This window comes from Emydura macquarii, unplaced genomic scaffold, assembly GCF_026122565.2.
Source record: "Emydura macquarii macquarii isolate MOO-44397 ecotype Brisbane River unplaced genomic scaffold, CSIRO-AGI_Emac_v2 contig_450, whole genome shotgun sequence".
Lineage (NCBI taxonomy): Eukaryota > Metazoa > Chordata > Testudines > Chelidae > Emydura > Emydura macquarii.
Window position 1 is genome coordinate 1,091,418 of NW_027130587.1, and position 27,706 is coordinate 1,119,123.

Here is a 27,706-nt window from a genome sequence, read left to right on the forward strand (position 1 = left end):
GGGGAGTTGTGCCAGTGGTGGCACCTGCCCCCTCACACTGAGAGCCGGGAGTCAGTCTGGGAGGAAAGACATCCCTACACCATCATCTTGTGGGATCTAGGCACTCTGTGGCGGACGCATGAGCCCCTGCGACCAGACACCTGCAGGGCGGGGAGGAGCAGTACCGGTGCCCCAGCCATGCATGTCTCTTCACTTGTGGACCCTGCAAGCTCATCTTGTGTGTTATAGGAGGCGTGGAAGGTGCAGCCAGCCAGATGCACGTCTTCTCTGCCCTGCTAACCAGGACCCTGGCTCGGGAGCAAGGATTGCTCCATGTAGCTGGGAGGGATGGTTCCCTTCTGAGAGGGACCCAGAGGGAGAACCAAACCCACCCTGGCTGCTAGAGCCCAGAAGAAGATCACCTGGCCGGAAGCAGGGAGGCGGGGCCAGGCCTTTAGAAGCCAGGTGGACACCACCTGACCAGAAGCAGGGAGGCGGAGCCAGGCCTTTAAAACCCCGGCCAGCGAGCTCAGTCAGCTGGGGACAGCTGAGGGAGAAGGATGCCTCTCCCTGGAGGCTCCATGCTAGAATCAGGCCTGAGGCCCACGCTGAAGGGGAAAGGCCCGTTTTAACCCCAGACTGGGGACTGGCGGAGAACCTACCTGAGTCCAATGCTGCCTGGGAGTCGGAGGGGAGCCCACCTGTGTCACCCGCTGCCTGGGAGCCAGAGGAGGACCTGCCCAGGCTGCCTGCTGCCAGGGAACCCGAGGAAGATAGACCCGAGCAGTACCGAGCCTGGGACCCGGAGAACCTACCGGCCCTACCGGTGGCCTGGGGGCCGGAGGACCTGGAGGAACTCCCATCCGAGGAGGAGCCCATGGAGTTGCCGGAGCTGCCGCCGGTGGACGAGGAGGGCCTGATGGGACTACCACATCCCGGCGACCTGGAGGAATCAGGTACCTGTGGGTAAGGGGAGGAAGAAGCCCAGGGACAGCCCTAAATGGAGGCTGAGTACGGGGCAACCCGATTGGTGTGTTGCGGCCGGAGCCCCGCCAACGCAGTGACAGGTACCCCTGCCACTGCTAGGGCCCAGGGCTGGGACGCAGTGGAGATGGGTGGGCCTGCGTCCCCCTCCCCCCTTCCCGAGCCACCCCGGGAGAACCTTACCCTCCTTACCAGCCCTGCCTACGGGCTGGGCGCTAGACTGTTTGTTGCCTGACCAGGCCTGCCTACGGGCCAGGGCGAAAGACTATTGGCTCGCCCGCCCTGCCTAGGGCCAGGGCGAAGGACGAGGCTCCCCCCCCCGCAGGAGAGAGTCAGGAAGAGCGGTCCCCCTCTAGAAAGGACTCAGGGTGGAACCCCCGACGCTGCCCCCAGAAGGGCACGTTTACACTCCACCTATGTCTGGTGACGCCCTTGCACCAGCCACGTGGCCTCAGAAATCAGGAGACGCCATGGCTGTATCGGACTCTCCCAAGAAGGCTTATGACTCCACTTGCCCATGCCACCAGCTGCCACGGAAGTGGAGAACAAACCCAGCCCAGGATTCCTCTCTCCCTCTGCTGCCGTTTACATTTTATTCTGGACTCCTCTAGCAAAGCTGCTGTACCCCATGAGCTTCATGATGGCGTGGAGCAGCCTTTCCTCCCTTTTGCTTTGGCCTGCTTTGAGATTTAGAGCAGGACATTTCCATACTGAACCCCTGCTGGCCTGTCGCCTCCATAGCACATCCCAGCATTCATGCTTTGTCACTGAACAGCTTTCTGAAAATAAGCCATGACGTGAAATTAGCGGCATTTTAAAAATACGTGGCTAATTCTCCCAAGGAAATGATTGTTTATGCCACTAAGCGGTTCTTCTAACACCACATGTCTATATAGGCCTAAAATTAAAACAAATAATTGCTCTGCTGTCTGACTGCATTGTCCTCATAATAACAATTAAAACATGGAATTTATAATGTAATATTGTCTGCAATTGATCGTAAAAATTCAGTACAAGTGAATAGTGCTGGCCTTCCAAACTGGTCTGAAAGCTAAGCCCCTTTTGTCTGATTGTAATCATGTTGGAGGGTGAGGTTCTGCAGCCGTAATCACTTCCATCTGCATCTCTGACTCATGTGCCTCCTTCTGGAAAGTGTCTAAACATTTCCCAACTCCTCCACTGGTCCTTCCAAGCTGTTTCCCTAAATGCTGATGCCCATGGCTCCCAATGCAGCCTGTGTGCATGGAAATCACGTGAGCAAGCCATGAACTGAGGGGAAAGTGGTAGATCCATTTCTTTCCCTACCACACACATTGCTGTCCTCAACAGCATCAGCTGCCTCCGTTGTGGGGAGAGTTCCTGGTGCGTTACAGAGCTCTGTTCTCCCTTCTGTACCCTTTCCATGCAGCGTTCACAATGCAACGCTGGATTCAGTTCTGACAGCTTTGGCTCCAGCTTTGTTCTTATTGGAGCGTAAGTGGTTGTGGCTGTTGTATGGGCAGTCAGTGATCACACATGGGAGAGTGTTCACATGAAACATCACTCCAACCTTGAAACAAGTTTTCAAAGCGATGTCGGGTCTTGTTAGTGCAAACGGGTATCATCCTTGAGTTTTTGTGACTTCTGCCCAGGGCATGAGCTGGGAACAGGGTTGGAAAGTCCCATCCGTTCATCTCAGGAGCATCAGGTACAAACTAGGAAGAGTTCTTCCTGGGGAAGAGCTGCGTCTGCTCCTCACCATGTCACGTCTTTGTCTACACTGCAATGTAAGCCTGGGCTCAGACTCAGGCTTGAGCCTAAACACCCCTTCCATCTATATACAAATCTCTCAAACTCAGTCTCAGACCAGGGTCCTAGAGGGTTTGAGCCTGAGTCAAGCTGGGTCCCGGGGTTTGAATCCTATTTCTTTGCAGTGTAGACACAGTCTCCCCCACCCCAACTTGGGTCCTGAAAGTCCACCAACAGTATCCCACAATCCCATGGACCAAATTCCTTTGTCCTCTATCCCAAGAACCTCCAGTCGACTCCAGCAAAATCCCTTTGGTGCAGAGCAGCAGCTTGGTGAGCCAGTGTTTAACCATTTCATGGAGTTCTGACCACCGGACTGCAAACAGCATGCGGGGTTTACAGTGGGCTCTGGCCAGAAGAAGCCTTTTGCAAAGGGCACTGCTTCATGGTCACAGGAGCAGCCAGTCTTTGGTAAATCGCTGCTGCAAGGCCAGGAAACCAGTGAACTTTAGTAGAAGTGGCCAGAATAACCACTCAGAGCAGCAAATAGAGAAGAAGCTGGCAGCGTTGGAAATTTAACAGACCGGTGACCAGTGCAGGGAGCAGATTGAGCAGCTCAAGACTAAGAATAGGGAAACCAGGGACCAGAACCCACCTTGGGCCACTCGCCAACATCGTGCCCATTTTAGGAGGAGTTTGACCAGGTGCTGGGTGTTGTGCCAAGCACAGAGCCAACAGTGGTGCATGATGACCTGGGATGCTGGCTCCAGAATACAGCATGGGGACTGACGGCAGCCAGCAGGAGGCGGCAAGTAAGGACAATGAGGTTACTGTTGCTGGAACAATCCCAAGCTCTGGCTGAGCATGCTGCGACAGCAGTCCATCACTGTCAGAGGCCATTCGGGGGAAATGGCTCACCTTTGGCTTCACAGAGGTTGTGAAGAGCACAGCAGCTACTGTAAAGCACACTGCACTGAGACACTGGACTCCAAACGGGTCTGTAGACATCCTCAACGGGCTTTCAGTCTGCCGTACACACATTCAGCAATCGTTCTACACCTGCTGAGAGTGTAATTAAGCCATCTTTTGCCAGGCTCTGAAATCAGGGTACGGTTTCATAAGCCAAGGCAAAAGGAGATTACACAGGGTCCCCCAGAATACCGGTGGGGACAGTAATTCCGTTTATGAAAATGTCATTTTCGGGGAATAGTGTCCCAGCCTGTCCATGAATGTAAACTCCTGATTGGCAAAAAACCCTGGCATCGTGAACTTTCCCAGAGCAGCCCATGTTGACACTCATAAATCAGCCTCTGTGGTCCACGAGGGCCTGCATAACCCTGGGGTGGTGCCCTTAGTGGGTTATGTGCTCATGTGCTCCTTGAGGAGGGCAAACTATGGGCATATGACTCCCAACTATGGTTACAGTGCAGTTTGGAAACCCCTTCTCTCAAAGCCAGGAGTTACTTCAGGAATATATTCAATTCCTGCCACCTTGGGGTAGAGCACACTCCTGATTGGCTCAGACACCTCCACCACCACTTTACCCATGGTTGAATTTTCTACACCACGCTGGTTGCAGTAGACCTAGAGCAGCCTGGAGTAGCCAGATGGTTATAGCAGCCTTCTTCTGGGTGAGGGTGGCCGCCCTCATGCGTGCGTCTTTTCACTGGAGGGTTGGGTCAAGCTGCTCACAGAGCTCCAGAAATAGCTTCATGCGAAAGTTCTGGACCCACTGCTGGTCCTCCATGTCTGCATGACGATGTGAGCCCAGCAGCCTGTGCTCGTGGCCCCGCAGCAGAAGCGCTGCTCTATGTAGGGGGCATCAGCAGCTGCACTGAGTGTCATGGGTGGCATCAACCCGCTCAAGTCCACCAAGTCTGTGTCCTCCTCCTCCGGCTCCCTTGTCAGCTCTGTCAGGCGCCTTCGGTGGGTCAGAACACGCCACTGAAATGTCTACTGGTGCCTCACGGAGGCTCTGCCTGTTTCCTGACACAGGAGTGAAGGCCTTCACAACATCCCCTGGCAACGACTTCCCACAGGTTGACTGTGCGTTGTGTGAAGAAGTACTTCCTTTTGTTTGTTTTAAACCTGCTGCCTGGGAATTTCCTCGGGTGGTCCCTGGTTCTTGTGTTATGTGAAAAGTAAATAACACTTCCCTAGTCACTTTCTCCACACCAGTCATGATTTTATAGACTTCTATCATCTCCTCCTTAGTCGTCTCTTTTCCAAGCTGAACTATCCCAGTTGTTTAAATCTCTCCTTGTGTGGAAGCTGTTCCATAACCCTAACCATTTTTGTTGCCCTTCTCTGCACCGTTTCCAATTCTAATATATCTCCTTTAAGATGGAGCGACCAGATCTGTACACAATATTCAAGATGTGGGCGTACCATGGGTTTATTTAGAGTCATTATAATATTTTCCATCTTATTATCCATCCCTTTCCTAATGGTTTCCAACACTCTGTTAGCTATTTTGAATACCGCTGCTCATTGAGTGGATGTTTTCAGAGAACTATTCACGCTGTCTCCAAGATCTTTCTTGAGTGGTAACAGCTAATTTAGACCCCATCATTTTGTATGTGTTGGGATTATTTTTTTCAATGTGCATTACTTTGCTTTTACCAACACTGAATTTCATCTAATTGTTGATCAATCAACCAGCTTAGTGAGATCCTATTATAAATCTTCAGAGTCATCTTTGGACTTAACTATCTTGTGTAATTTTGTATTGTCTGCAAATTTTGCCTTCTCACTGTTCATGCCTTTTTCCAGGTCATTTATGAATATGTTCAACAGCACAGGTCCCAGTACAAATCCTTGGGCGACCCCACTATTTACCTCTCTCCACTGTGAAAACTGACCATTTATTTCCACTTATTCCTTTGTTTTCAATCTTTTAACCAGTTACCGATCCATGAGAGGGACCTTCCCTCTTATCCCACAACCATTTTCAGAGAATTCTAATAGATTGGTGAGGCAAGATTTCCTTTACAAAAGCCATGTTGACTCTTCACCAACATATTGTCTTTATGTGTCTGATAATTCTGTTCTTTACTATAGTTTCAACCAGTTTGCCTGCTACTGAAGTTAGATTTACGGGCCTGTAATTGCCAGGATCACCTCTGGAACCTTTTTTAAAAATAGGCTTGACATTAGCTATCCTCCAGTCATCTGGTACCTAGGCTGAGTTAAGCAATAGGTTAAATACCACAGTTAGTAGCTCTGCAATTTCATATTTGAGTTCCTTCATAACTCTTGGGTGAGTACCATCTGCTGCTGGTGGTTTATTACTGTTTAATTTTCAATTTATTCCAAAACCTCCTCCAAAAACACCTCAATCTGGGCCAGTTCTTCAGATTTATCACCTAAAAAGAATGACTTAGGTGTTAGGCTCTCCCGCATATTCTCTGCAGTGAAGACCAATGCAAAGAGTTAATTTAGCTCCTCTGCAATGGCCTTATCTTCCCTGAGTGCTCCTCTAACATCTCAGTCATCCAGTGGCCGCACTGACTGTTTGCTGGGCTTCCTGCTTCTGATGTATTTAAAAAGTTTTTAGCTATTAGTTTTTGTGTCCTTAGCTAGTTGCACTTCAAATTCTTTCTTGGCCTGCCTAGTTATACTTTTGCACTTGACTTGCCAGAGTTTATGCCCCTTTCTATTTTCCTCAGTGGGATTTGACTTCCAATTTTTAAAGGATGACTTTTGCCTCTAACCACCGCTTTTACTCTGTTGTTTAGCCATTGTGGCATTTTTGGGGTCCTCTATTTTTGTTTCTTTATTTGGGGTATACATTTAGTTTGAGCCTCTATTATGGTGTTTTTAAACAGTTTCCATTCAGTTTGCAGGCATTTCCTCCTGTTCCTTTCAATTTCCATGTAACTAGCTTCCTCATTTTTCTGTAGTTCCTTTTTCTGACGTTAAATGCTACGGTGGTAGGTTTCTCTGGCATTTTCCCCCTGTAGCAAGGCTCTGTGGCCTTCCTCGGAGCCCAGGCCAGAAAAGGGAAGCTTAAAAGGCCGGCCTAGCAGCTCAATCAGGGGGAAGCTTCCGCCAGAGACAGATGTGTCTTCCCAAAGACTGCGATCTGGGCCTGACCCAGGCCCTGCGGCTGTGTGGAGCAACCTCCCCACCGATCGGAGCCTCCAAGGCCTGCCCGGGCTGCCGGGCCCGAGTGACTGGAGAGGGCCACCGGGCCCTAGTAGCTGGGAAGAGCTGCCTGAGACCACTGAATGGGAGCAATCCCCCGAGGCCGGCCCTGACCTGGAGGAGCTGCCCCATGCCAGGGACCCACTGGAGCTGCCTGAGCCCGATGTGCCGGAGGACCCCCTGGGACCCTGCAACCTGGAGGAGCTGCTGTCCTCGGATGGCCCTGAGGAGTTTCCAGACCTGCCACTGGCCGCCGGTGAGGGACTCGTGGGGCTCCCGCTCACTATCTACCCCTTCGACTTGGAGGAAGACCCCTGACTGCAGTACCCGGGTGCAGGGTGGGAGGAAGTAGCCCAGGGACAGCTGACTGTAGTTTGGCTGTGTCTGCAGTCGAACCAGTCAGCGTGTTGCGGCTGGATCCCCGCTGACCCAGTGGCAAACCACTTTTCCACTGCGAGGGCCCTGGGCTGGGATGCAGTGGAGTCGGGTGGGCCTGCGTCCCCCTCCCCTCTTCCCTAGTCACCCCGGGAGTGCTGGGCTCCTCTGAGTCTGTGCGCCAGAGGATACCGAGCTGGCCAGCCCGCCTGTCTGAAGGCCGGGCCATAGACTGCTTTGCCTGCCCCGCCCTGCCTGAGGGCCGGGGGCAACAGACTGCTTTGCCTGTCCCGCTTGGGTTCCGGGGGCTATAGACTGCTTGGCTGCCCAGTCCTGCTTGAGGGCCGGGGGCTACAGACTGTGAGGAGAGTCCGCCCCGCTGGGGGCCGGGGCTAAAGACCTATAATCTGTGAATTTTATTCCTGTAGACCAAGGTGCTGTGTCCTTCCTCGGAGCCTGGGCCCGAGGAAAGGTCGTGACGCCCCAGCTGGACCGTGCCACCAGCCTACACCCCTGACAAGGATGTTAAATGTAATTACATTGTGGTCACTATTACCAAGCGGCCCAGCTATCTTCACCTCTTGGACCAGATCCTGTGCTCCATGTAGGACTGAATCAAGACTTGCCTCTCCCCTCGTGGGTCCCAGGACTCGCTGTTCTATGAAGCGGTCATTTAATATGTCTAGACATTTTATCTCTGCATCCCTTCCTGAGGTGGCATATTTAAGAATGTCAGTATGAGGATAGTTGAAATCTCCCATTATTTCTTACTGAGTTTTCTACCTTTGTAGCCTCTCTAATCTCCCCGAGCATTTCACAATCACAGGCGGCTGGTAACATGTTCCTCCGACGATACTCCTATTGTCCAAGCATGGAATTTCTATCCACAGCGAGTCCCCTGCTAACGGAGGGATGTGAAATGAACATGAAAGAAGCACACTGGAAAAAACAAGCCACGGTGGGTTTATCCCGTTTGCAAACTACAACAGTGGTTTGGGGGACTATTTCTATGGGGTGCAGATGAACCCTCAGTTACTCCTTCAGTCTGTGAGGATAAGCTTCTTGTGGGCTTGATTTTATGAGAAGTGGGTCTCGACCCAACTGGTTGAAAACGCTGGGGAAAGAACTTGGGGTAAGCTTTCTTGTGTGGGAACACCTTGGTCGTTAAGGTTAGGCTCTAGAAAGCATGTTATGGAGTTGTTTTATATGTAACTATGTGTTTCCATCACTCACACTGGTTTTTATTTGACTCTAGTCTTTCTTAACTACTTTTCCTTTTGTTTTATAATTAATCTCACGTGCTGTGTGTAATACAGGAGCTGTGAGCTAAGGTCAAACTGGGGCACATGCTTCCTTTGGGAACAGAGGAGCTGGGATTACTGTGGGATCCAGTAATCAGGGGCTGGACGCCACAGGAAGACACTTTGATGGGATTCAGGGGTTGGGGTGCATCTGTTGTTAACCTGCCAGGCAAAGGGAGGACTGGTGGAGCTGAGAGGCGAGCACTTGAATGTCTGAAGATGCCACGGAGCTAACACCCAGCTGGCACAGGAGAAGCCCCCTGGCACTGGAGGCAGGTGACAAGAGGGTGACTCCCAGCCCTCAGCGCTCCGAGAAGTGTCACAAACCCACATCGTGAGTCACTTCTGAAAATCTTTGCCTTGGAGCAGCCCCTAGAGGCTCCATTTCAATCATAAGGGAACTGGACTGGGGCAGTGCATTTTACCAGGTCGGGGGGATTATTGAAAGTAGGAGAGGGGGGATCCGGTGTGTGCGGAGTTGGGAGGTTGAGTGCTTGTGAGGACATCTGACCTCAGCAACCGATGGCAGAATGTAACACACATGGTGCCAGAGAAGGCACCGGCTGGGAATGCAAATGGCATGCAGATGGTACAGAGAGGAGAGCCAAGAAGGTCCCTAATGAGAACAAGGAGGCCGCATATGTAACTGGGCCATACAGAGCTCCATGGCAGTGGAGGCAATTCGAAAAGCAGCTGAAAAGCAGAGTGAGGGTTTTGGACCAGACTTTACTGTAGAAAATGATGAGGAAATTCCCGTGCCAAAGGCTCTTCTGCTGAGAAATCAGCGTGGTTCTGATGGAGCCTGCCGTCTCTTACGGGGAAGCTACGGGGTAGCCGGAGACACCCAAGCCAGCACTCCGCAGGATGCAGTGCGGCTCAGTGCAGGGCTTGTTGTGTGAAGCAGAGGAGCTGGTGCCAAGAAGGCCATGCCCGACCTCTGCCATGGCCCTGACCTGGAGCTCACGCTGCCCTGGGGACTTCCGCACTCACCTCAGTTCAGTGGAAACTGCAGGAGGGCAGGAGTTTCAAACAGTCCATGTGACGTCTGCAATTAACGGCAATGAGGCGTGAGGCCGCGGGAGCAAATCTAATGGGCTTCAGATGTGAACTGGAGCCTCCCGTGAAAGGGAAAATGAGGCTGTTTCCTGCAGGCACATCACTCTGCACCTAATCGGCTCACCCCCCATGGCACGCGCGACCTATCGTCAGACATCCAGCGCACTCCACTGAACGGTCCCCGGTCGCACACGGAGCAACAAACAACAGCCCCTGCAACCAAGGGGAAAATCAGGCGCAGATGAACGCTCACTGCTGATTAGGATGAGCCCAAATCATTCTGCAAGCTGCACTCTGACTGCTTGCCCTCTGAACCCCTCTTCATTCCTCACAGACAGCAACGCCGGGGGGTCTGCCTGCACTGGGGAGGCTGGGACAACCCTTTCCATGGACAGGTTCGCAGCAAGGCACAACTCCTGCTTGCAGCCTGCATGAAAACCTGCCGGGGAGGCTGGGCTGGGACTCCTGGCAGCAGGGCTTGGGTCTCGTCCCGTGCTGCTGGCACCTGCAGCCGGGTCTCCGTGGGAGGGGGTTTTACGTTCGACTTTTATGACTGTTTTTGGTTTCTGATCCCCTGGCAGTGGGGCTGTGGGATCTGGCTTTACAGCCTCAGAGTCAGCACATCTCCTAGCTATGGTCCATGCAGATCTACCCCTCGGGCAGCAGAGAGCAAAGGCAAAGCGTTTCGCCCGTCACCTGTGGTCCTGCAGCTGTGTCGAGGTGTGCAAGAGGGGCCCCTAACTCTATGGAAAGCCTGCATCTAGACATGCACTAGGGGTTGTGTACCTCGCCCGGCGCCAACTCCTGGACTGTGTGCGAGGCCACGGAGACGCTCAGGCCTCATGCACCCATGGGTCAGGGAGGATGGTGCAGCCAGCGCCTGGCGGAGCCTGCCCTGTTGCGCTCAGGCAGACGCGCCAATGGACATGGATCTTCCCAGTGCCCGTGCTGAGGTCCTGCTCAAAGTCCATGAAGGACCGTGAGGCCCTGCAGTGCATGGGGCAGGCCTGGCAGGGAGCCAAACTGGACACTGGCAGGAAACTGCAAGCTGAGCAGCTGCTCCTGGAGCAGGCGGGCCAGGAACTCACCAGCAGGGGCTGGTGCTGAGCCAGGGATGGGGCAGCAGGAGCCTCAAATGTTTCAGGGTAGGGACCAGGGCCCCACAGCGGGACTAGGATCCCACCCATCTCACAGGAGCTGCTGCCATAATAGCGGGAGTGGGTAAAAAGTACGTTGCTGCGGGCAGGATTGGGTGGGCAAAGAAACCAGCCTTCAGTAACTTGCAGAAAAACAAAGTGCCGGTTTAGCTCACCTGCTGTTTAAATGGACCTTATTATCCATCGCTTAGTTCGAGCCTCTTTTAAAAATTTGTTTCCGTCAAAAACCTAGTGCTGTGAGCCGGTTTCCCGTTCAATGTTTTTCAAAAAGCAATCATAATCCTGACATGGAAATAACTTGAATGGCATGTTTCAAAGTGCGAAAAACAGTGCTGAAGCAGTTTAAACCATTCCAGTTTGTTCTAAACAACTTACCTTTTATAATCGTTAAAAAGCTAGACACCTTTTAAGGCAAAGTTGTGGTGCAATTTGCTTCGACGCTCCGTGTGAGACATACAGGACAGTGGTTTGTCAGAAATAGAATTTCAGCAACGTAAAGCAAGGTTTTTCTTTTTTTTTTTAAAGAGAGATTTTAATACTTAAATTTCAGCGAGGGATAGAAGACGATTTGATGTCTATTATAACAGGAGTTTAAGTATTTTTGTATGGTTTAAGCAAGATTTGTTTTATTCTTTTAGTGGTAAAAACTGTGTCTGAATTCCATTTATATATCTAATATATTAACCAGCCTTTGTTTTGGCGGTTTTTTTTAATAGCAGGGAGGAATCTGTCTCTCTTGAGGGATTTGCGGGATCTAAGGTTTTTGTGGGTGGGAACGGGCTAAAAATGCAGGAAACAATGCAGGAGCGGGTGGGAGTGGGTATTGCGGGGCGGGGCGGGGCGGGACAGGATGGAAATGGGATTAAAATAATAGTCCCATACAGGGCTCTAGTAGGGACTGCTTTTACAGTGCCTGGCTCATGAGGCCCTGTTCAGCCCACCCGGAGACCTTGCCCTTGCTTTTCCTCACCTACCTGCTCTGGCTGGAGCAGCTGAGGAGCCATAGCATCTGTCCCCCTATACCAAGGCTAGCCCAGCATTACGGCGTTGCAGCATGCCAAGAAGGTCATGCATCCTTCGTAAAGGCTGCAGGGACTTATACGTGGCCCCTTTGCCAAACGCTCTCCACACATCTGCCCCAGGGACCGTCTCCGAGCCACACTGCGCTGCCTGGGGCATGCAGCAGTGATGCAGAGCCAGGCACGGGCAGGATTGGATGCTCCCTTCTGGGGATGCTGCGTGGAGGGGCGGGGGCGACTCTGAGCCCCGTGGCCGAGGGGCCAGAAACTGGCTGCTTGCTCCCGTGTTTGCTGGGCGGGTGTTTGACAGGATTTACTCTAGGGAAGCAGGTGACTGGGGAGTCCTGATGGGCTCAGGGACACAGAGACCTTCTCCTCGCGCTCAGCAGCGATCGGTCACCGGGTGTGTGCGGGGCCCGACGGAGCCCCCCACTGCAGCTGCTACTGTAGTAATAGCAATAGTTCCACCAGCAGCCGTGGGCAGGCTCAGCTCCCCGTTCCAAGGAGGCTGGCTCCCTCTCTTGCCCCTCAGGGGCAGACAGAAGCCAGTGCTCAGGGTGTGGGGGAAGCCAGCCCTACGCTGCCCAGGCTGTCGCAGTCCTGCAGATACCCGGAGGCCTTCCATTCCAGAGCTGTGAGCAAGGCAACTTTCACCCGCACTACAGTCACCGAGACAGGCGGGGCCAGATGTTGAGGTGGTGTCGATCAGGGAGCCCCTAGGACCACAGTGGAGCTGTGCCGGAGGATACCAGATGGGGCCTGGCACGGCGGGTTAGCACAAACTCACTATCCGGAATGGGGCTTTCCTCCCGGCTCCAGGGCCTCCTCCACCAGCCGCTGAAGTCCATCGAACGCTCCCAGTGACGGCAAGGGGCATGACCCTCTTTCAGGCCCAGGGGATTCCTGGGAAATGCAGTGGAGCTGGTGGCTTCCTCAAGGTCGACTGGCTCCGGGCGCTGAGCCGTCTTAGTTCAAGTGCTTTAACTACCTACGGGCTTTCGCTAAAGACGTTGGCACTGGGCCTTAGCTAAGTCATGCTGTGTCCTGCTTGGCCCACCACCCTTGGGAAAGCCGGCTGGCTCTCTCAAGTCAGGTGCCCCAGCTCAGCAGGCTTTGAAGTCAGGAGACTCTAAACATAAGCTTCCGACTCCGCTGAGCTGCTTTTCTGGCTTCTTAGTCCCTGCAGAGGGTTTTCCTTGCCCCTGAGAGCGTCCCCCAGCCAGGCTGGTGCTGCTATGCAGACAAGAAAGAGATAGGGGTATGTGCTGTGCCTGGCGCATGCTCGCTTGCCTGTGTCACGAGAGTATCAGAGCTCTGCTGACAGGACAGTTTCCTTTGGATGCCTGTAGTTTGGACTCGCGCCACATGGGCAATGCTGTCCATGGAGCACCCCACACAGGTGACTGGGTGTGGACAACGGCTGGCCTGGCAGAGGTAACTATAGCTGCGGAGAGCTCTCACTAAGGGTTACATGAATTAGTCCTCCAGAGGCGGAGTGCGGCCTGCAGAGTCTCCTAACCCCGAGAGGCGAGTGGCTGTCTAATCACCTGCCTCGCACCTCGCTGCAAGCCAGAGAGCTCTGGTGGCCAGTCTGAGGCATTTCAGAAACACCTCCCCAATCATCTCGGACAGCTCGAAACACTGAATAAATCTGTGGCGTTGCAATAAGCCCTCAGCTCTCCTGCTAGCGGAGAAGCCAACCAAGGCCATGTTCTGAATTCTTCGCTCAGCTCCAGCCACAGTCTGAATCCAGTGCTTTCCACCCCCGCCAAGCGCTGTCCATAAATCACGGCAGGCACAGCAGGAGGGATGAAAGCCAGCTTTGATTTATACTGGACAGCCAGGGGAACCTCCCAAGGCCGTGTCTCTGTTTCCTGGCAAGGCGGCAGAGTCCCGAGACACCAGACTCTGAGTGCAGGTGGAAATCCAGAAGCCTGAGTGCGCAGGTGGGATGGCATCCCAAAAAGAAAGACTTCCCCTGCCAGGAGGCCGCTGGTGAAGTCATGTCAGCGATGGGGCCTCCTGAGAGATGCAGGAACAGCTGATGATCAAAAGCAGCCCATGATTTAGAATCGTCTGTAAGTGAATAAGGTAAATGCTGGTAACGCAGCGAGGAATCCCTGCTGCCGTGCCTGCCTGCCGGGCCCATCCGCCGGCATCAGCTACCCTGCCTGGGAAGTCCAGCTGCAGGCTCCAGCTGGCTGTGTAGGCCTCGCTTACGCCCTACGCCAACTCTGCAGTCCATTTACATTTCAAAGTGTGTTCAGCAAGAGGGCTCTGAAAAAAATGCTCTGTCTGCTTTGTCTGCAATGTGCACAGCACGTCGGCCGCGAAGCTGGGCTGGGCGACAGGGTTTAATTGAATTTGCACAAAGCCCCGGGGAGGTTACAGTCTGATCCCAACTGCAGGCTCAGCCCCGCCGCTCAGCAGCTTTGCTGTGTCTACAGCACACCGGACCTCCCTCGCTCGCTCGCTCGGCGTGGGCCGCAGAGGCAGCAGGACAGCCAGTGCTTTGTGTTCTTGGCCTCCCGCTGATGTCATTGTGCGGGGCAGTGAGGGGTCACGCAGCCGCCTGCCTGGCCTGGGAGAGCTCAAAGCCAGGAGCCAGGTGTCCTGGGGGCCATGCTGCAGTGTGAGCAGACTGGCCGGGGGAAGGGTTGAAAGGCTGCCCGGGGAGCAAAGGCAGAGCCCCTGGTTACCCCACCCTGAGGGGGATATTCCAGCTGGTCTCAAAGCCCACTCTTGAACCCAGGCCCACGGGGCCCTTGGGGAGCAGCCGACTCAGCCGCAGACGGGTGGGGCCGCTTCCCGGGTTCTGTGACATGTTCTCGACCCTGTTTGGTCGATGACCATATATAAACTTCCGGCTTCTTTTCTGCCCTTGTCGGAGCAACGAGCCATCTCCTGCTAGCTGCTCTTCGGACCCTGCTTGACCCTGCCTCGCCTGACCCTGTCCTGCCACCTTACCTGACCCCGCCAGCTCTGTCCCCGCACATTCCCCTGGGACTGGATCTTTGACACCGATCTGGGCTACCCTTCAAACTGCCTGACCCCTGGGCCACCTGCGAAGCACAAGAGTGAAATTAGAGGCGACCTTGTGGGAAAAGAGCCAATCTCCTGCTCTGGGCAGTGTGAGGAAGAGCATCTCTTTCTGCGAGGCAGCACATGTGACATGCTCTGCCTGGTGCAGTCAGTGCGGCTGAACGGCTCATTCAGTGTGGATGAAGGAAGCACCATGGAGCCAGGCCCTGCTGGAGGGGTTTTGTGTTAGGAACTTGGAAATCTAGCTGCTGTGGGACTCCAGGAGCCGTTGCAGTTCAGAACACTCATCGGACAGCGAAGCAGTTCACATGACGGCATGTTCCCTGTGGTATGGGAGGGGGTCACGATGCAGGTTGGAAAATTTCACACTCACGTTTTGCGTGTGATGTGATGCTCGGCCCTGGGTGCCGTTCATTTACATATTTTATGCGTGGCAGGAGGGATTCCCAACATCCTATCAAGGGTTCTCTCACATCCTCCAGACCTTTCCCACAGCACAGGGCAGGGAAAGCCCAATGCATCTGACTCCAGACACACCCTTCCTGCTCTGCCTCCTCACCGCCCCCAGAGACAGCTTCCCCAGCAGTGTCTGGCATAGGGCCAGCCAGCAGGTGTACAGATAGTTAGGAAGGCAATGCCCATTGTCTCAAGCCAGTGTCATTTCCATTTGGCTGCTGACTTTCCCAGTAAGGCAGGCAGAGTAGGTGATGGATGAAGGGCGGTGTGCCTCTCACAGATTTATGTCTGAGGTTTTATAGCTATTAGGGTAGAGGCTGAGACAGAGGAAGAACGCTGATTTGTATTTCCTGACGACCAGAACATAGACAAAGGGGCCCCCAATGCAGCCTCCAGGGTTCCTGGTGCACAGATGTCTCTAATCCACTGCAACTGTAACACTAAGCCTCTCTGGGACATATGAAGAGGTAGCGAGAGGTATACGAGCACAGCACCATCTCAGCCACAAGGGAAGGCTTGGAGGCAAAGGCTGAATGAATGGAGTGAACAATGGGGAGGAATGGATGCTATTTACCAGTGACAGTTTTCTGTCCACGCCAACACATTGAACCGTTTAGAGCTAATTTCATGCTAACCCCTTTAATTAAGAACATCTTCATTTTCTTTTGGAAAAAAGAGTTTTTCACATTTGCTTCAGCCTCCTGAAGTTAACTGGAAACAATCTCCTCCTCCCCTGGACCTTTAGGGCAGGGAGTCTCTTCCAAGGCAAAGTGGGGCCACTTCCTGTCAGACACTGATGTCACTTCCTCTAATGCTGTATAATAAGAACAACACCACTTAGCACTTCTGCAGCCATCCACATGTCCAAAGAGCTGTGCAGGCATTAACTAATAGGCTTTGATTTCTAAGCAAAGCGACCTCACCGAAAGGTTTCTGGCTAGTGGTTTCATCATTAATGCAATGTTTTTTCCTTTGCTCTCTTAACATTTTCCAAACATGCTTTTCAGAATGTATTTGATTAATGGTTTCAAGTAGCTGTGTAGAACACAATGAAACGCATCCAGCGACCGTGATGTCTGCCGACTCTCTCGCTCATCAAATCAGGGAATAAACAATCAGAGAAACAGATCCGGAACCATCCCAAAGGGAACAAAGATCAGGCAGTGTGAGTGTCAGAGGGATCAGCTGGGCCAGGCTAATGGAACGATTTTTGGATAGTATCACGCGGTTAATGAAAGAGGGGCTTGTGGCGGGTGTGACGTTTACCAACATCCGTCATGTTGTGATTACAGTGTCTCAGCAGCGCTGGGACAGGCACGTTCTCCCGGGACGGAAACCATGCTGAGGTGGGGGAAGGCGCGTACACAAAGGGTAAAACAAATGTCCCAGCCTCTGTTGTGAGAAGATGCCTAGTTGGGTCCCATCGAGACTGGAGGACTAATTTGCCATCTGCGAGTGAGTACAGGCAGACTCCACTGACGTACAGCTGGAAGGAGCTGTGTGCCCTGGAGAGATCCTGGGACTTGGAAAGGTTAAAAACACAGACAGGAAGCAGCCGCGAAAGCTTTTCGAGTTGTTTGCTCCCCATTGCTGGAGAAGGCTTCACCCCGAGTCGGTCTTCTGCTTGGATCTGAACTGAGAGAGGTTTGGGGTTAGTCCGCCCCCTCTGGCCTGCAGCTCCACAGCTGGACCACGGCAGTGAGAGCTCTCCCAAAGACACCTGAGTCTCGGCAGCTGCCTTGTCATTGTGGAGCCTAGCCGTGGGATGAAGGAGCCAGCACCCAATCTGTCGAGGTGCCTGTCAATGTGACCAGGGTCTGAATTGGATCTAAGACAGAGGAAGGCAGTGGGCTTGGTGGAGCATTGGTGTGATATGCCAAAACAGTGCCAGTGCTGTTCCATCCCAGGTGAAGCGTGCTGTATCGGTGCAGCTGGGAAGAGAGCAGAACGTAGATCACCATGACCCGGCCCCTATGTCGGCAGAAAGGGCATTGTCTCCCGAAGTAGCATTCATGTCTAGACACGTCAGTATTAACAGCACAGAGGGAATAATGGCCCCAAGCCAGCAAAGCACTTCAGCACATGCTTAACTTCAAGCGCCTGAGGAATCTCATTGACTTCACTTAAAGATAAGCATGTGTTTAAGTGCTTTGCTGGATCCGGGCCTAAGAGAGGAGCAACCGAAAGAATGAAGGGGTTGCAAGGCCTGAGTTCTGAGGACAGCGTGAAAGAACAAATCAAATAGCTTGGCAGAGCGCTAGCAAAGCCGGGGCTGTGCTGACGGCACGTGACTAGGAAGTTGTGACACAGTGGAGAATAAAGCAACAACCGGGCAACACGAGGAGGTGCTGAAGTGAGCAATAGGATGGAACTGACCAAACCTGTGCGTAAGGATAAAGTCTAGCAGTGAGGTCTGAGAGACTGTAGAACAGTCTCCCAAAGGAAGAGGTGCCAGCCCCATTGCCTCAGGGAAGAATCCTGGATCCATGCCCTGGAGATGGACAAGGTGATCCAGTAAGGCCAGTTCTGGGTTTTTAATGCATCATGATGCTGGACAAAAGACAATGATTAGATCTGGGAGAGATGTGCTGGGAGCTATGGAGAAAGCCACAGTAACTGAGACCAGGGTAATGGTACGTGGTCCGAGGGTACAATTCCTTCATGAAAAAAGGAGAAGAAAATGAAGACTGTCATCCAAAACATTCAGGCTTGGGGGCCTGAAGTCAGGCAGTTTGAAGCCCGTCTTAAGCAGCTAAATAAAATGCCTGATTTCCAGATGCTGCACCCCTGCAGCTCCCCTGGACCGCAGGAAACATTGGAGGTGTTCAGCACCTCTGTCAATCAGCGCACTTTGATTAAGATTCCCAAGAGGGATTTAAGCACCCAGAGGTGAACATGTTGACTGTGTTCTCTAGAGAAGAGGAGGCCGAGAGGGCTGCCTGAGTGCCCAACTGGGAGAGGTAGATGAGGTGCATGGCGCTTGTCCTGTTCCTCTGTACCCGGTGTGGACCAGCTACAGAGCTTGCTTACACACCCCAGCTGTGTTCATCATAGGATCCTTTAATGCTCTGCCAGAGATGGCTGGGGTTAGTTTAAATAAGGCATTTTACACATGGTGCCACCTAGCGGCTGACCAGTATACTACAATTTATCGTTCCCTTCCATCTCCCTCTTCAAGTTCTGCATTCCTACCATTTACGATATTTACACTGCCATGCCAGCTTTGAATTTCACTTTGTATCAGTATGTTAAGTGTCTCCGAATCATACTGGTTTTCTAATTACATGACCCGAACTAGTCGTCTGGCTGTCCATTCGTTGAAACAACTGTCTGCAGTCGGTCTGGAATCCTTCCGTCGTCTTCTTCTTGTTCTGCATCCACCATCTGTAGCGTTTGCTCTGTTGATTGTTCTTTCTCAGGAACACACTGTAGATGTTGACGGTTTCTGCTGAACTCTCCACTGTCGGTCTCGATCACATATGATCTGGGCGCTGAATTTTTCTTTGTAACAGCTGGAACTATCTGTCCTTTTTCTCCAAACATGGTCAGCAGGTTCTAAACCCAGCAGTTCTCTAACTGAATGATGCCTGTTGTAAAAGTGTTCATAAGCTCTTTTAGCCTTTTAATTCGATTTTGGCTACTCTCTTCATGTCTGGCCTCTTTGGAGATAGATTCTTTTCCAAAGCTGGAACAGCAGTTCTGTGTTGTCTTCCCATGATGAGCTGTACTGGACTATATCCAGTAGCTACTATTGGTGTTAATCTGTAACTAAGAAGAGCAAGGAATGGATCTTCCTGCTGTAGGATTTTCTTGGGTGTCTGTACAGTTCTCTCAGCCTCTCCATTTTCATGTGGGAAAAGTGGGCTGCTAGAAATATGATCAAAATCATATTTAGTTCAGAATGACTTAAATTCTGCTGCGGTGAAATGTGTTCCATTGTCCATCACTAGTTGTTCTGGAATACTCAAATGAGCAAAAATGCATTCCAGTTTCTCGATAACACATGTTATGTCTTTCAAGTACATTATATTTATGTACCTGGAAATATAGTCCACAATGACCAGATAATGATGTCCTCTGAATTTGCATAAATCTGCAGCTAGTCTCTCCAAGATCTCTCTGGTAGAGGTGTTTGTACACTATAAGGTTCAACATTGTCTTTTAAATTGATTTGCACTACATCTCCTTTAAAAAGTCCAATATCCTCAAATTCTCCATCGAGTTCTTCCATCTTTCTCACTAGGCCAGTCATGGCTGCCATGTTGTGTCTGAGAAGATTGATGTTCTTTCATCCTTTGATCACATTCACTCTGAATGCACAGCTTTTGTCTTTGGAAGTTGTTTCTGTGAACTGGCCCATGCAGTTCAGAATATCTCCAGGGCTAGTCAGAGTTGTGTCGGGTAACTTCAGCTCTGGCAGGTTTGAAGGTGAATGTGGGTCCTTCTGAGATGACTGTGACATCAGCTCCTGAGTCAATTTTATAGTCAGTAGTCTTGCCTTTAAAATTCAATGTCTCTCTCCAGGCAGGCTCTGTGTCATCACCAGTGATAGATCCAAGACACAATGTGTCTTGATTGTCTGTAATATGAGTCAACTCTCTGACTGCTTTGGTGCAGCAAATAGCTGCAAAATGTCCGTATTTCATGCATTTATTACACCGTGCGCCTCTGGCTGGATATGCATCGTCTCTTGGGATATGACTTTTTCCACACCTTGTGCATGTAGGCTGTAATTTGTCCCTCTTATCATGGGAGATGTCTCTCTTCAGGGTTTTCTGATAATGACTTTTAGCACTCTAGTGTCTGTTTACAGTTTCTAAGATAGTTTCAGGTTTTTCAAATTATCATAGAATCATAGAAGATTAGGGTTGGAGGGACCTCAGGAGGTATCTAGTCCAGACCCCTTCTCAAAGAAGGACCAACCTCAACTAAATCATCCCAGCCAGGGCTTTGTCAAGCCGGGCTTAAAAAACCTCTAAGGATGAAGATTCCATCACCTCCCTAGGTAACCCATTCCAGTGCTTTCACTCTCCTAATGAAATTTTTTTTCCTATTATCCATTCTGGACCTTCCCCACTGTAACTGGAGACCTTTGTTCCTTGTTCTGTCATCTACCACCACCAAGAACAGCCTAGCTCCATCCTCCCTGGAACCCCCTTTCAGGTAGTTGAAGGCTGCTATCAAATCCCCCCTCACTCTTCTCTTCTGCAGACTAAACAAGCCTAGTCAGTCCCTCAGTCTCTCTTCAGAAATCTTCTGCTCCAGCCCCCTCGTCATTTTCATTGCCCTCCGCTGGTCTCTCTCCTATTTGTCCACATCCTTTCTGTAGTGGGTGCTCAAAACTGGACACAATACTCCAGATGTGGCCTCACCAGTGCTGAATGTGCTCCAGCCCCCTAAGGGACTCTCTCCAACTTGAATAATCACTTCTCTTGATCTGCTGGCAATGCTCCTACTAATGCAGCCCAATATGCTATTAGCCTTCTTGGGAACAAGGGCACACTGCTGACTCATATCCATCTTATTGTCCACTGCAACCCCCAGGTCCTTTTCTGCAGAACTGCTGCCTAGCCTATCGGTCCCCAGGCTGTAGTAGTGCATGGGATTCTTCCATCCCAAGTGCAGGACTCTGCACTTGTCCTTCTTGAACCTCATCAGATTTCTTTTGGCGCAATCCTTCAATTTGTCTAGGTTGCTCTATATCCTATCCCTGCCCTCCAGTGTAGCTACCACACCCCCCAGATTAGTGTCATCTGTGGACTTGCTGAGGGTGCAATCCACCCCATCAGATCATTAATGAAGATGTTGAACAAAACCAGCCTTAGGACCGACCTCTGGGGCACTCTGCTTGATATCAGCTGCCAACTAGACATCAAGTCGTTGATCACTACCCATTGAGCACGATGATCTAGCCAGTTCTCTATCCACCTTATAGTCCATTCATCCAACCCATACTTCTGTAACTTGCTAGCAAGAATATTGTGGGAGACTGTATCAAAAGCTTTGCTAAAGACAAGATATATTACATCCACCACTATCCCCACATCCACAGAACCAGTCATCTCATCATAGAAGGCATCAGGTTGGTCAGGCATCACTTTCCCTTGGTGAATCCATGCTGACTGTTCCTGATCACCTTCCTCTTCTCCAAGTGATTCAAAATGGATTACTTGAGGACCTGCTGCATGATTTTTCCAGGGACTGAGGTGAGGCTGACTGGTTCCTGGCTTCTCCTTCTTCCCTTTTTTGAAGATGGGCACTATATTTGCTTTTTTCCAATCGTCCAGGACATCCCCCAATTGCCACGAGCTTTCAAAGATAATGGCCAATGGCTCTGCAGTCACATCAGCCAACTCCCTCAGCACCCTCGGATGCATTGCGTCTGACCCCACGGATTTGTGCATTTCCAGGCTTTCCAAATAGTCCTGAACCTGTTCTTTCAGCACTGAGGGCTGCTCACCTCCTGCCCATTCTGTGCTGCCCAGCACAGTGATCTGGGAGCTGACCCTGTCTATAAAGACAGAGGCAAATTAAGCCCTGAGTACTTCAGCTTTTTCCACATCACCTGTCACTAGGTTGCCTCCCCCATTCAGTGAGGGGCCCACACTTTCCCTGACCTTCTTCTTGTTGCTAATATACCTATAGAAACCCTTTTTGTTACCTTTCACGTCCCTTGCTAGCTGCAGTTCCAGTTGTGCTCTGGCCTTCCAGATTTTACTCCTGCATGCTCGAGCAATATTTTTATATTCCTCTCTGGTCATCTGACTAAGCTTCCATGTTTTGTAAGCTTCCTTTATGTGTTTAAGCTCACAGAAGATTTCTCTACTAAGCCAAGCCGGTTGCCTGCCATATTTGTTATTCTTTCTGCACATCGGGATGGTTGGTTCCTGCGCCCTCAATAAGGTTTCTTTAAAATACAGCCAGTTCTCTTGGACGACTTTTTCCCTCATATCAGCCTCCGAAGTGATCCTGCCCATCAGTTCCCTGAGGGAGTCAAAGTCTGTTTTTCTGAAGTCCAGAGTACGTATCCTGCTGTTCTCCTTTCTTCCTTTTGTCGGGATCCTGAACTCGACCATCTCGTGGTCACTACTGCCCAGGTTGCCACCCACTTCTACTTCCCCTTTCAATTCTTCGCTGTTTATGAACAGCAGATCAAAAGGAGCACAGTCCCTTGTTGGTTCCTCCAGCATTTGCACCAGGAAGTTGTCCCTGAAACTCTCCAGAAACTTCCTGGATTGTCTGTGTACTACTGTATTGCTCTCCAAGCAGATGTCAGTGGGAGGGTGGCTAATGGGAATGAGGATATGGAGGTAAAAATTACCACATCCGAGGTAGAATCCAAACTCGAACAGCTTAATGGGACTAAATCGGGGGGCTGGATAATCTCCATCCAAGAATATTAAAGGAACTAGCACATGAAATTGCAAGCCCATTAGCAAGGATTTTGAATGACTCTGTAAACTCAGAGGCTGTACCGTATGACTGGAGAATTGCTAACATAGTTCCTATTTTGAAGAACGGGAGAAAAAAAGTGATCTGGGTAACTACAGGCCTGTTAGTTTGACCTCAGTGGTATGCAAGTTCTTGGAAAAAAATTTGAAAGAGAAAGTAGTTAAGGACATCGAGCGTAACGGTAATTGGGATAAAATACAACATGGCTTTACAGAAGGTAGATCGTGCCAGCCCAGCCTGATCTCCTTTTTTGAGAAGATAACAGATTTTTTAGACAAAGGGAATGCAGTGGATCTAATTGACCTAGATTTCAGCAAGGCATTTGATATGGTTCCACATGGGGAATTATCAATTAAATTTAAAAAGATGGGGATTAATATGAAAATTGGAAGGTGGATAAGGAACGGGTTAAAGGAGAGACTACAACGGGTCATACTGAAAGGTGAACTGTCAGGCTGGAGGGAGGTTACTAGTGGGGTTCCTCAGGGATCGGTCTTGGGACCACTCTTATTTAATCTTTTAATTACTGACCTTGGCACAAAAAGTGGGAGTGTGCTAATAAAGTTTGCAGATGACACAAAGTTGGGAGGTATTACCAGTACAGAGAAGGATCGGGATATCATACAAGAAGATCTGGATGACCTTGTAAATTGGAGTAATAGAAATAGGATGAAATGTAATAGTGGAAAATGCAAGGTCATGCATTTAGAGACTAATAACAAGAATTTCTGCTATAAGCTGGGGACGCGTCAGTTGGAAGTGACAGAGGAGAAGGACCTGGGCGTATTGGTTGATCACAGGTTGATTATGACACAATGTGGACACAAGAACTAATGGATATAAACTGGCCATCAGGAAGTTTAGACTTGAAATTAGATGCAGGTTTCTAACCATCAGAGGAGTGAAGTTTGGAACAGCCTTCCGATAAATACCAGGGAGGGAGAGGAGGGAGACACAAGAACTAATGGATATAAACTGGAGGCAAAAAAAAGCCTAGCTGGCTTCAAAACTGAGGTTGATAAATTTATGGAGGGGATGGTATGATGACACAATCCTAATTTGGCAATTGACTGATCTTTGACTACTGATGGTAGATATGTCAATGGCCTGTGAAGGGATGTTAGATGGGTGGGTTCTAAGTTATTACAAAGAATTCCTTCTTGGGTGTCTGGCTGGTGAGTCTTGCCCATGTGCTCAGGGTTGAACTGATAACCATATTTGGGGTTGGGAAGGAATTTTCCCCCAGGGCAGATTGGTAAAGGCTCTGGGTTTTTTCACCTTCCTCTATAGCATGGGGCATGGGTCACTTGCTGGTGGATTCTCTGTACCTTAAAGTCTTTAAACCATGAATTGAGGACTTCAATAACTCAGCCATATGTCAGGGGTCTATGACACGAGTGGCTGGGTGAGGTTCTGTGGCCTGCGTTGTGCAGGTCAGACTAGATGATGATATTGGTCTCTTCTAACCATATAGTCTATGAGTCAATGAGTCAGGGTGATTGACATCTCCCATGAGAACCAGGGTCTGTGATCTGGAGACTTCTGTTAGTTGATTGAAGAAAGCCTCATCTACCTCACCCTCCTGGTCCGGTGGTCTATAGCAGATCCCCACCATAACATCAAGTTTGTCATGTTGCTCTAAGTTTTGCTCTAAATTTTGCTCTTTCACCAGTTCAGAGTGCTTTGCTTTCTATATAGATGTGCCTAGGGTTAAATCTCTCTTCAATTGTAGCTGCCATGAAAGGTTTTTATCTGTTTACCCAATAATCAGCCTGTCTCTGATCTTTTCAAGTTTTGCATTCTTACAATTACAGTTTTCAGCCAATGTATGCAGAGCTCTTATAGAACATTCAACATTTTCCCCTGGACCTTGAATTCTCTGGTGAAACATGCTCTTTCATAAATCACATTTCTCTGAGGTATAAAGTATGCATCACACATAGCCTTTCATAGTCATCTTTGTGACCCTCGTCAGTAAATGCAAAGCATTTAAAGATATACTCAGCCTACTCCCCATAGCATAAATTAAAGCAGATACCTGTATATCTCCAATTGCTTTGTGGAGTTTGTTTGCATTTCAAAATCTTGCAAAATACTGTTTCCAGACAATAATATTTTCATTCTCTGGACACCTAAACTTTCATCCTAAGTCTCTCATAGATTTCCACCACAACTTCAACAACCACCACCTGTCCATTAAGCTCTCTCTGTTACACTTCCCCACTAGCATCAACTTCCTGGACACCACAATCAGCTTCAACAATAGAACTCTACAGACAACTGTATGCAAGAAATCCTTAGTCTGCAGAAGAGAAGAATGAGGGGGGATTTGATAGCAGCCTTTAACTACCTGAAAGGGGGTTCCAGGGAGGATGGAGCTAGGCTGTTCTCGATGGTGACAGATGACAGAACAAGGAGCAACGGTCTCAAGTTGCAGGGCGGAAGGTCTAGGCTGGACATTAGGAATAAGTTTTTCACTAGGAGGGTGGTGAAGCACTGGAATGGGTTACCTAGGGAGGTGGTGGAATCTCCATCTTTAGAGGTTTTTAAGCTGTGGCTTGACAAAGCCCTGGCTGGGATGATATAGCTGAGGTTAGTCCTGCTTTGAGCAGGGGGTTGGACTAGATACCTCCTGAGGTCCCTTCCAACTCTATGATTCTATGATTCTTACCTTCACAGATCCAATAACCACCCCAAACACACCAAGAAATCTGTTATCTACAGCCAGGCACTGAGATGCCACAAAATACACTCTGTGGAGAAAGTCCAGAATATACACTCAAAACCACATTCACCAAACAAGGACACTCCACCAGAGAAGTAGATTGCATCATGGAATAAGCCACCCAAGTAGCCCGAGAGAACCTGCTTCAATACAGAAATAAAACCCCCTCTGAATATCCTCCCCCAGTTGTCACTTATCACCCCCACACTGGAACCCATACAGGGTATCATCAAACAACTACAACCCATACTTGATGGGGACCCCATCACGAAAGAAATCTTTCCTCAACCCCCTCTTCTGGTCTACAAACAATCCCCCAACCTCTCCAAGCTCATCCAAGTTCATCATCAGAAGCAAACCAGGACACACCAACTCAAAGTGGCACCAGACCCTGCCAGAACAACGGATGCAGACATATCTCCACTGCTACAGTGACCAACACACCTCACAACACACCTTTCGAGATCCACAGGTCCTACACATGCCCATCACAACATGTGGTGTACCTCATCCAGTACACTAAATGCCCCAAAAACAACTATCTGAGTGAAACCAGGCAGTCACTACGCCCTCAAATGGACTCATGCAGGAAAGTGTTAAAAGACAAAAGGACCCTATCGCATGTGAGTGAGCACTTTTCACAAGCCAGTCACTCAATATCTGACCTACCAGACCTCATCCTCAAAGGAAACCTTCACAACACTTTCAAAAGACAAATCTGGGAGTTTAAATTCATAACTGTGCTAGACACTAAAAATCACGAGCTTCATAAATATATTGGATTTATAAGAACATAAGAACGGCCATACTGGGTCAGACCAATGGTCCAGCGATCCCAGTATCCTGTCTTCCAACAGTGGCCAATGCCAAGTGCTTCAGAGGGAATGAATAGAACAGGTGATCATCAAGTGATCCATCCTGTCAGCCTTTCCCAGCCTCTGGCAAACAGAAATCCCTGCCTGTCCTGGCTAATAGCTGTTGATGGACTTATCCTCCATGAACTTATCTAGTTCTTTTTTGAACCCTGTTATGGTGTTGGCCTTCACAACATCCTTGGGCAAGGAGTTCCACAGGTTGACTGTGCGTTGTGTGAAGAAATACTGCCTTTTTGTTTGTTTTAAACCTGCTGCCTATTAATTTTATTTGGTGACCCCTAGTTCTTGTGTCATGTGAAGAAGTAAATAACACTTCCCTATTCACTTTCTCCACACCAGTCATGACTTTATAGACTTCTATCATATCTCCCCTTAGTCGTCTCTTTTCCAAGCTGAAAAGTCTCTGTCTTATTAATTTCTCCTCATGTGGAAGCTTTTCCATATCCCTGATCATTTTAATTGCCCTTTTCTGTACCTTTTCAAATTCCAGTGTATCTTTTTTGAGATGGGGCAACCAGATCTGCATGCAGTATTCAAGATGTGGGCATATCATGGATTTATAAAGAGGTAATGTGATATTTTCTGTCTTATTATCTGTCCCTTGCCTAACGATTCCCAACATTCTGTTAGCTTTTTTGACAGTTGCTGCACATTGAGTGGATGTTTCCAGAGAACTGTCCACAATGAGTCCAAGATCTTTCTTGAGTGGTAACAGTTAATTTAGACCCCATCATGTTATATGTATAGTTGGGATGATGTTTTCCAATGGACATTACTTTGCATTTATCAACATTGAATTTCATCTGCCATTTTGTTGCCCAGTCACTCACTTTTGTGAGATCTCTTTGTAACTCTTCGAAGTCTGCTTTGGACTTAACTATCTTGAGTAGTTTTGTATCATCTGCATACTTTGCCACCTCACTGTTTACCCCTTTTTCCAGATCATTTATGGATATGTTGAACAGCACTGGTCCCAGTACTGATCCCTGGGGGACACCACCATTTACCTCTCTCCATTCTGAAAACTCCTCTGTTTCCTATCTTTTAACCTGCTACTGATCCAGGAAAGGACCTTCCCTCTTATCCCATGACAGCTTACTCAGCTTAAGACTAGAGCCTTTGGTAAGGGACCTTGTCAAAGGCGTTTTGATAAGATGTTATGGCTCATTACAACACTCTGTAACCCGTTAACCCCCCTCCTTTAGTCCTATGACTACAAAGATGTTAGCAGGCCACTTCTCCCCAAGCACATAGAGGATGTGCTAACTACTTATGTAAACATTGTGTTCTATTGCGTATTTAGCTGTGACCCTGAGCGTACCTTTCCCAGACCTAAGAAATAGCTCTGTGTAGCTCGAAAGCTTGTCTCTCTTATCAACAGAAGTTGGTCCAGTAAAAAATATTACCTCAC